The 11,063-nt window shown below is 36.0% G+C and overlaps 1 long non-coding RNA gene across 1 annotated transcript; it reads left to right on the top strand.

The window, feature by feature from the left end:
- The first annotated feature begins 6 nt into the window (after window positions 1-6).
- LOC116464743 (uncharacterized) lies at window positions 7-9,540 on the top strand. The gene is made up of 3 exons (XR_009212295.1): window positions 7-355; window positions 1,022-1,098; window positions 7,070-9,540. It is a non-coding gene; the product is annotated as an uncharacterized LOC116464743 (long non-coding RNA).
- The last annotated feature ends 1,523 nt before the right edge of the window (window positions 9,541-11,063 follow it).

Raw genomic sequence — 11,063 nt, 5'->3', positions numbered from 1 at the left:
TTGGCTGTTGGTGGTACAACTGCAGAGTCCATTCTCTCAGCAGCTCTATGCTACTAAACTACTTCAGCTGTGTGCTAATGGATTTAACATGGAGAAACTAGAATCAGGGAGAATGGTTTTGAAAGCTATTGCAAAAATGAAATTCTGACATGTTGAGATCCCAGAGTATTAAGGGGTCATAGGCACACTCTCAGAAATTCAGTTAATACAAAGGATATGTATTTTAACCACTTTAACCACTACATCTGGAAAGGAGAGTCATCAAACTTGAACTTTTCCTTCTTCCTCAGCAACACGTTTTAACCTTGAAACTGAATGGAAGAATAACTATCCTCGCCTGCGGGAACTTGACCGGGTAATATTTGGATACTCATGTATTTTGTATATATCTTAATTTAATGTTGTGTGCTAACTAAATTTATGTTGAGAGAAACATCTGATAAGCTAAATTACTTTGGTTTTGACTGTAACTACTAATTTGTAAGAATACATCTCTAGGAGCAGTTATCTCTTACAATAATTTAAATTATTTCTTACATAACATTAAAAATGGATTATAAGATGTCAAAACAAGTGTTGAAAGTGTTTTCTGAGAAGGTAATGAATATGCTTTAAAGGTTTTGTAGAATTCGTGTATTCATGTAATTTAGTGGGAATTAAACATTGTTTTTCCTTGATTTTAAAATCCCCATTAATTAATAAAACACAGCATTAATATATAGTTACTGATGTACTAAATTAATACGTATTGATGCTTTCACATAACGTGAACAAGTGTTATGTGAAAAACTGCATTCAAAATTGAGAAGGTAGATATTAATGTCGGTTTCTTTGTCCTTATCTGGATAATGGCATTCCTAAAAAAAACACTGGAAGTGCATTTTTGCTAGTCATGTATATTTAAACCCAAATTCAGCCTAGTAGCCTGTCAAAAACCTCCCTTTGGTTATCTCTGAAAATCATGCTGGGGTAAATTTACTGTCTTACGGAAATCTTACTTACTTGTATTTATATTGCCTAGAATGAACTATTTGAAAAAGCTAAAAATGAAATCCTTGATGAAGTTATCAGTCTGAGCCAGGTTACACCAAAACATTGGTAAGTATTTGATATTAGTCTCTTTTCTGAAAGACTTTACTATACAGGTTATAATGAAATGCTAAAACTTAGATTGATAAAGCAGTGATTTATTGTTGCCTTGGCTCATAGGCAAAAACGTAATAGTGTATTTTTTTGACAATATCTAACTACCTTTGTAGTCTAACCAGTTGAATTTCTGGAAGATGACTTTCTTCATGTTCTTTTTAAATCTTGATTTTCTTTGCCTTTTCTTTATCTTACACTTAATAAATACATAATCATGATTTCTGTAAAATCATTTGGGCAAAAGTTTCATCAAATTGTACTTTAGGTAAATATCAACCTGTCAAAATTGGTTTATAAAGGGAGGTTAGTATATATGTTCAGGTTCTCCATTCTCAGTAAGAACAGTTAGTGCTCTCTGTAACATGTGGTTGATATGTTGTATCCAAATCACATTTTGAACTTAATGCTATTAATACTTGAGATTTTTAAAAATAGCAAGTAAATGCACCTTTCTGAAAAATTTTTATGTTAATCTTTTCTAAGGCAAACCGTTACCTTCAGTTTATATTTTATGTAAGTTTGGCCATTCCTAAATTCAGTGGAATGAGACACGGTAAAACACACTATGTATAAATAGCCTTGACATTTTTGTAGTCACATGTTAATTAAAAAATTCCTCATGCAGAAATTATCTTTCTAATGAAGACTGTGGTATTTTTAAGAATTTATTTTTGGAGCAGAACTATCCTCACTGCCATTCATTGTAAATATTTTCTGTACCTAGTCTATTCACTCAGTTAAAGGTTATGAAAAGTGAGCCTAGACAGTAGTATCTGGTCTGTACATTTGAATTCAACATCACTAGTTTCCTCATTTCCGTCGTTTCTTCCTCAGTGGTGAAACCTCTTCTGTCTTCAAGTAGTCCACATTTGCCTGTTTTTAATCTCCATTCCTTATCCAAAAAAAGAGATCTAATTTTATCTATTCTTGTTGATTAATCAAACATTGTTATGACACAACTTATGTTTATTTTTATCTTAGCCCAGTTCCATGGCTTTGTGTCAGTCAGCTTTGAAGTTTACAAAGAGATATATAGGTTTACAGATTGAATATAATACTAGTTGCCTTGCTAGGTTGTATGAGGGTATTTAATGTATATAAAAGTGATATGTAAACTGTAACAACTAATAATGCTGTTTATGGGGAGAAAATGTGGTCCTTCTATAAATTAATTTTTGGTATCATCAAATGGAAAGGTTAGTTTTGTTTGGACAGAGCAACCCTGAAATCAAAGTATTTCTTCACTAAAGTGAGCCTTGAAGATAAATGTAATTTATTTAATACAAAGGTAACTGAAGAGAATTGTGAAGGGACAGTGAATGCATACCACCAGATTGCCCATTGAAAAGGCAAGGGTCAGAACTAGGACATCTGGCTGCTGGAGATTGATTTGTGTAAACTGCCGGATCATATATGATTCTCTGTTTTTTCAGCCTGTAGAGGCTGAAAAAATGTTATGTTAACACAAATATAAATCAGAATAGCAGGTCCAAGCCTTAGCTGTTCATACCACGTTGGATTCAAGTGCGTTACACCCCAAATATTTTCCAAATATTTTATTATTGTGACATAGTTGATGTTCTCTTGAAGTTTTTATTGGTATCTTTTTGCTGAATAATCCTATGTGATATTTTAGGACAGTGCCTAAAATGTTTACATTTATGTAAGTCATAAGACTGTTTGATCTATATTTGGTTATCTGGAAAGTGTTAAAAGTATTTTATGTCATAATATGACAGTTTGTTATTTACTTGTAGACATTCCACTGTCCTTCAGTTAAGTTTTAGGAAGGTTATTAGGGGTATAGATTTGACATATAATACATTATAGTAGGAAATAGGCTCTCAGCATTTTTACGCCGTGCCTGGTTTTCAAGAAGGAATCACTGACATTCAGAAGGAGATATCTAGATATCGTTAACATCATGTGACCATCAATGTAGACATATCTTTTCTTGAAGGATGGCTGGCTAGCTTCACAGAACTACATTTTTTCTAAAAATGTTACTATGGTACATTTTTAGAAATTCTCGGACTTCAGAAATCAAAGATTTGCACTATCATAATTTGAAATTTAAAACATGAATAAGTGTTAAGGCAGAGGCAGGAATATGGTAAGAGCCAGGAGATGAGAACAAGAAAGGCGACACAGGTAGCTGTGTCCTGTGGCTTTAACAGAAATGGGGGCAAGAGGCAGGAGATAAAACAGTAGATGTAAGCAAAATATTGGGTTTATTAGCCATATTCAGAAGCTTAGTATGTATTCCATAAGCAGTGGGGGGAGGGTGGTCACTGAAGAGGATTAGGTCAGGTTTGCATTTTAGAAAGGTCTTTGTAGTAGGCAAAATGGAATACGGGCAGAGAAAACTGTAAGCAAGGAGGCAGTTGGCTGTTGCAATAATTTAGGCAAGATGTGATCGTGGCTTAAACTTGGGTAGTGAGTGGTAATACAGGTAGAGAAGAGACACTTGTGAGATACTTGAGAGGTTACCTAAAAGATAGAATTGACAGTATTTAGTGATGATTTGTGTAGATAATGAAGAGTCTATTAAATAATGAGTATGTTTATATTCAGTAATTACATTGCTAGGAATATATGCAAATAATGATATATTTGACAAAGATGAACACATAAGACCTTTCACCTTGGTTTTAAAAATAAATGTGAAGAAATGGAAAGCAATTTATGTTTCCCATTTGGGATTATGTGGTATTTGGTTTATATAGAGCAGATTACTGCTCTATGGATAGAAGTGGCCTTTGAAAAGTATAGGATGTTGACATGGACAACTACAATATACTTTTAGATTTAAAAAAAGGATTTATAAAACAGTATGTATAATTATGAACCACTTGTGTAAATGCACCCACACAAATAGTTAACGTAGATGTAATTTTTTAAATAATAAAGCCATAAATAGTGGTTATCTCATAAAAGAGGAACTATGGTGTACTTCTTACATTTTCTGTGTTGGTTGAAATTATTATAAGGACTATAATAGTCCTCTACTTTAAAGTTAAAAAGATCCATTTTAAAAAGTATTTCATTAATTAAAGTGGAATGTAGGTAAAGTATAGATAAAGAAGGCAATAAAACTATTACCTTTATTATATTTTGTTAATTATATTTTGTGTATTAGTAGAAGTTATCCCTGGTTGATGGCAAAACCTGGAATAGAGAAGTCACCTATAATAACACAGAATATAGTCCAGGCACGGTGGCTCATGCCTGTAATCCCAGCACTTTGGGAGGCCCCTATGGGCGGATCACTTGAGCTGAGGAGTTCAAGACCAACCTGGGCAACATGCTGAAAACCCTGTCTCTAATAAAAATACAAAAATTAGCCGGGCATGGTGGTGCACACTTGTAATCCCATCTACTTGGGTGGCTGAAGCAGGAGAATGGCTTGAACCCAGTAAGTGGAGGTTGCAGTGAGCCGAGATTGCGCCACTGCACTGCAGCCTGGGTGACAGAGTAAGACCCTGTCTGAAAACAAACGAACAAACGAAAACATAGAATGTAGGCTGGGAAAATTGTTAGATGATAGCAGCAAGCATAACTGGATGGAGTGGCTTCACAGTATAAGGGTTTTTATATGAACGTTGAGAACTGATGGTTCAGAAGACAAACTGGGGTGAGGAGGACTTAGCTTCTACTTTCTAACTCTGAAGGCCATTCAACTACTGAATAGCTTCCTCTCAGCAGAATTTGAGGACAGAGGACAATCACTTTCCTTAAGGAAAGGTTTGGAGATAAAAAGAATCGGAAAAGAGAATGAGAGTGTAAAATGATTTGTCATTATAGGTTATTACAGGAGCACAACAGAAATTGTTGCGATGGAGGGGAGCAGTGGGAGTCTGGGACGGAGGACAGCAGCTTGACGATGAAAGGCAGGAGAGGCTGGGCAAGGAGAAGTGGTAACAGCTGCCTCTGTGGATGTCAAAGCAGCAACCTCCGTTGAGAAAGTTGCCTTTAGCTTCTCGGGATTTGGTAACCAGGAGTTTAAAAAGGGTGTCAGGGATATGGATTCCTGGCCCACAGACTCCAGGGAAAAATAACAGACTATGTGTCTTCTGAAGCAGGACGAGAAAAAAGCCCTGGAGGTCAGAGGCTGGATCTGGTCTTCAGTTCAACTTTCAGTAGTCTCGAGATTGTGTTTAAAGTGGTATCTGAAGAGGAGGCCCTGACAGGCTGCTTTTCTTCATCTCGCTCCTTAAATTCTCCCACTCTCTGTCATTCACTCAGTGACTAAATTGTCTTTGTCCTTTTGGGCCCCAGTCGTATATCCTCCTCAGACTCTGTTTTCTTTACTGGTTGTAACTGGAAAGTGACCTGAAAGTTAGCAGTGGGAAACCAGGATCTGTGTTGATTGATTCAGTAGACTTAATTTTACACAAAATGTTTAGTCAATAGTCTTGGAGGGTAGGAGATGTTGACTCTCCTCACCAGAGAAGTTCAGCTGGGCTGTTGGACAGCAGGATGTTTCTGCTACCCTGAGATTTGTGATTATATCCTAAAGGGTTGAGGTTACTCTTAAGAAGGATCCCCTGATAAGCAGAGTTTTTTTTTTATATTGTATTCTATTATGATATAAGTTTATTACCCAAAGAAATATTTTCTTGAGATTTCAAATTAAAATAGTTATATTTTTTTATTAGTGACCCATGTTCTTTTAAGATGTCTTTCAAGGCAGAATTTTCAGCATGATTACGCATCTTTTACATTATCTAACAGCATTCTATAACATCTCTATGCTGTGATCTGATAAGTTGTCACATTTATACCAAGAAGTTTTCAGTCTCGGACTTTCCCATAAACACATGAAGTATGTGTTAATACTAGGCAGATAAGTGTGCGTGAAAAGATGCTCGAAATTATCAGTCATTAAGAAATACAACGTAAAACCACAATGACCACTACAAACTTACTAAAATGGCTAAAATTTTAAATGACAGACTATACCAAGTGTTGACAGGCATGTAGAGGATCTAGAACTCTCATTCTCTGCTAGTGGAAATGTAAAATGAGGCAAATATTTTGGGGAAAAAAAAAACATTAAACATGTAATTACCATATGATCCAAACATTCCACTCTTAGGTATTTACCTAAGAGGAATGAAAGCGTGTGTCCATAAGAAAGACTTATACGTGAATTCTCATAGCAGCTTTATTTGTAATAGCCAAAAGCTGGAAACAGCCTAAGTGTCTATCAACACATGAATGGATAAACACATTCATGCAACACAATACTACACAGAAATAAAACGAAGTGAAATATTGCTAGATGCGGTGGCTCACACTTGTAATCCCAACACTTTGGGAGGCCAAGGCAAGAGGATTGCTTGAGCCCAGGAGTTCAAGACCAGCCTCAGCAACATGGTGAGACCCCCATCTCTACAAAATTTTAAAAAGTTAGCCAGGCATAATGGTGTCCACCTGTAGTCCCAGCTACTCGGGAGGATAAGATGGGAGGATGGCTTGAGCCCAGGAGGTTGAGGCTGCAGTGAGCCATGAATGTTCCATTGTACTCCATCCAGTCTGGGCAACTAAGCAAGACCCTGTCTCAAAAAAAAAAAAAAGTGAAATATTAATACATACAACAGCATGATGAACCTCAAAATAATTATGCTGAGTGGAAGAAGAAAGAAAAAGAGTATATGCCACATGATTGCATTTATATAAATTTCTAGAAAATACAAACTAATCACAGTGACAGAAAGCAGTTCCAGTGGTTACAACTTTTGAGGATAATGGATGCGTTCATTATCTTGACTGCTGTGATTTACGGGTATATACACATGTGAAAACTTATCAAAACTTTAAATATGTACAGTTTATTATAAGTTAATGATACTTCAGTCAAGCTGTTTTTAAAAACAATATTATATTTAGATTTGGTGCTTTTGATACTTTTTTATTTCAGGGAGGAAATCCTTCAACAATCTCTGTGGGAAAGAGTATCAACTCATGTGATTGAAAACATCTACCTTCCAGCTGCACAGACCATGAATTCAGGAACTTTTAATACCACAGTGGATATCAAGCTTAAACAGTGGACTGATAAACAGCTTCCTAATAAAGCAGTAGAGGTTAGGATATAATTTAATTAAATGGGTAAGAAGCATTATCTGAAGGGAGTAGGAGCTGTGAATTTTAGATTTTATTCCCATCACAGCCTCTATCTTTCTTTTGGGTCTTTATATCTCATTTATTCTTTATTCCTCATCTCTGTTTTGGGACTAACCTTAATGTTGCTACCAGTTACTAAAGGTATAAAAATTTACTAATTAATTGGTATGGTGTTGGCCTGAGGGTATTCGTACTTCTTCCAAAGACAATATTTAACAAGCAAATTTTGCTTGAATGTGAAATATTTGCTTGAATGTGAAATATTTTGAACATTTTCTGTGGATTCTGTGGATTATAGAGATTCCATAAAGAAAATACTTAATAGATCAAGCATTTCATCTGAGCTCAGTTATACTTAAATTATCATTTTCTTAGGATCCTGACAGAAGATTAAACTAGGAATTATTTAAAAAAAAAAAAAAAACTGCCTTAAAGAATCTATTTCTGCTGCCATGTATCTTGGCTTTATCACTTAATAGCTGTATGATCCTTTACCTAGTTGCTTAACTTCCCTTTGTGTTTTTTCATCTATAAAATGGTGACAATAATGTTGCTTACCTCACAGGGTTGTTGTAAGGATTAAAGAAGTAATTATATGTAAAATACTTAGACAATGCCCAGCCCATGGTAACTGCTCAGGAAATGGACCTGCTGTTACCATGGTCATCATCATCTGAACTGATCTGTCATGTACATCACCCCGTAAACAGTGATTGTCCAAGCTAAGAGTCAGTGTGTCCTGTGCTTCTGTGTGAGGTCGCTCACAAAATTGAAGTCAACGTTAAAAGTAGTTTCGTGTTTCATACCCATCTTAAAGGCAGTGTCAGTTTCTAATTATTCAGATGTGATTTCACCCCTTTCCTGTCTTGCTCCAGTCTTGACTTCCTTACCTCTGTTCTCAATTTCTTCAAGCCCCTTCTAAGAACTCTAGCAGCCTCCCTGCCTAAGTTGCACATTGCTGAGCCCTGGCAGTTCTTGACACATTTACCCCTGAAGAAATTAGAGAGCTGCTGCTACCCCTTCAGTAGCTCTCATTGGTGGCACTAACATTTTTTCTGCACCCTGTCCCATGATAGGATATTTTCACGTCCTAAGGTTCAAGCAGTGGAAGTGGTTATGAAAGCATCAATGTTTCTTTCCACTGCTGCTTTCTGTCCCTCAGCACCAGGTGTCATGGAAAGAATGTAGATCTGGTGAGGTGGTCAGGAAGCATGGATCTTAATACTCGCCCCACCACTCACTCCATATTTTTGGACAGTCACTTTCTTTTTTAAAATGAGAGAGGGCTAAAATCCAGCATTAAAAAGCCCACTTAGTTATAAGCAGATTTTGTTCTTCATTACTTTTGACACTGTGCTCTTCCTTTCACCGTTCAGATCATTAGGAGTTAGCTATAATACAAAGCTGAATACTCTTCAGCTGTGTTTGAAAGTGTTGGTGCATTGCTTCATATCTTTGCTTAAAGACAAAGCTGTGAAGATGACTGAATCATTAAGACATGTAAAACTTTTTGCAGTGTGAAAGAAGCAGGCAAACTCATGTCTTAGAGGTTAAAATAAATAAATGAACTAACCTGGGTGGCAGGCTTAGAATACATACCTTATCTTGAAGAGACAGCCCTGTTCAGCTACAGTAGGTGGTGTCATGTAGGAATATGGGTATACCCTTCTCAGTTAGTTCAAGAGAAGCTGTAAATGCAGACTTTTATATGAAATCTCTCAATTTTTAAATATTGGCAAGCAATTTTAAAAATGAGAACCACTATACATGTCTAGGAAAACATATCAGGAAGCCATATCTGTCCCCAGCAACCCGTGTGAGACCTCTACATCACAGTTTATATTTGCCTTTTTGTTAATGTAGTTTTCATGTATATTTTCTGATAAGCTGCTCACATCTGTTTGGCTTGAGCTCATGTGTTATTTTTCATGTTAACCATTAAAGTATGTAGTAATAATACAGCTTTTTTTCTTTCAAATAATTCTAGGTTGCTTGGGAGACCCTACAAGAAGAATTTTCCCGCTTCATGACAGAACCCAAAGGGAAAGAGCATGATGACATATTTGATAAAGAGGCCGTTAAGGAAGAAAGTATTAAACGACACAAGTGGAATGACTTTGCGGAGGACAGCTTGGTATGTTGTTTGTATACTGGGGTATCAGCCTCATATTTTTATATAACTTCTCAAATTGATACTTTTTCATAGGAGACTTTTTATATGACTAAATTACATTCTGAATTAAAAATAATGAAGAAACAGATTTGTGATCTGTAATCTGCCCTTTAATATTTCTCTGCCCTTCTAAAATCACCTGTTGCTGTTTCTTTCATGGCTATCGTTTCAGAAAAAAGTAAAACTTTGCAGTAAACAGACTCCGATAAACTTCTACAAATTGTCATCTATTAGCCATTTTATGGGCCTGTCTGTAGATAGGTGCTTCTAATTTCACCCTCTGTGATAATGAAAGGAACTAAATGCGTTGGTTTTCAGTGGATTATAAAATGTTAGATGCCTAAAATCGTAACACCAGCCGCCATGTATTGAATGCTTACTATGTGCCAGGAACTCTGCTAGGTATTTTGCAAGCATTATTGATTTAATTCTTAACCACTCCTATTATTGTCATTGACAGAGCTGGGATTCAAGCCCCTCTTTAATGGCAAAGCCTGGTTCCTGACACCACCTGATAAATCTTTTGTTATGTAGAATGCTCTCACTACCAAAATCAAATCTGTTAAGTGCCTGCTGTGCTCAGAGAGTTACTAGAGGTGTTGTTGAATTATAGGATTGAGCATTTTCTGGGAAAATGCAGAGCTGGTTGTAATTATAATTGTATTTTAAAGAAGTGTTTGTCTTTATGGCTGGGCGTGGTGGCTCACACCTGGAATCCCAGCACTTTGGGAGGCCGAGGTGGGTGGATCACCTGAGGTCGGGAGTTAAGAGACCAGCCTGACCAACATGGATAAACCCCGTCTCTACTGAAAATACAAAATTAACCAGGCGTGGTGGTGCATGCCTGTAATCCCAGCTACTCAGGAGGCTGAGGCAGGAGAATTGCTTGAACCCGGGAAGGGGAGGTTGCGGTGAGTGGAGATCGTGCCATTGCACTCCAGCCTAGGCAACAAGAGCAAAACTCCGTTTCGAGAAAAAAAAAACAAAACTGTATTTATTCTTGTTAAATGCCTTATTAAGACTGGCTTACTGAGAAAATAGCTTCATTTTTATTCATCCAAAAATTATAAAATTTGGAAGCCAATTTTCAACTGTAATAACTTTTATGATGGTATAGACCTTTTAAATGTCTACCTTATTACTTTTTTCATTGCTGTTAACACTGAGAATAATGGTTATTCATTTTTTTCTCCTCATTTTTGAAAAGGCTAACATAAAGGTCATATGGCAAAAAGGAGTGATGAACATGATCTGAATTATTAAGCCCTGAATTTTAGGTTTCTAGATGTTGCATTTCATGTAGTTAAATTTGTAATATTTTGTATAATGTAAATGTGTAATATTACCCACACACCCCATATGGTTAGCTTGTTTAATTTGGGCCAGGAGAGAATCTCCACTCTTTATTTTTTAGATAGCAAGCTGACAAATAAGCAGGCAAGTAAAAGGAGCTTATGCATCTTTATAGGAAGGATATGTTTTTATGCTGGTTTATATACATGGTTATTTTTCCATATTTACTAAGCTGTCAATTTGAATAAAACTACTAAAATAATGAGATGTAAAACAAGTTGGCTTTTTCTCTTCTTGTTATTTTTAGAGGGTTATTCAACAC

Source organism: Hylobates moloch, unplaced genomic scaffold (genome assembly GCF_009828535.3).
Source record: "Hylobates moloch isolate HMO894 unplaced genomic scaffold, HMol_V3 SCAFFOLD_1493, whole genome shotgun sequence".
Taxonomy (NCBI): domain Eukaryota; kingdom Metazoa; phylum Chordata; class Mammalia; order Primates; family Hylobatidae; genus Hylobates; species Hylobates moloch.
This window is presented reverse-complemented; position numbering and strand designations above follow the sequence as displayed.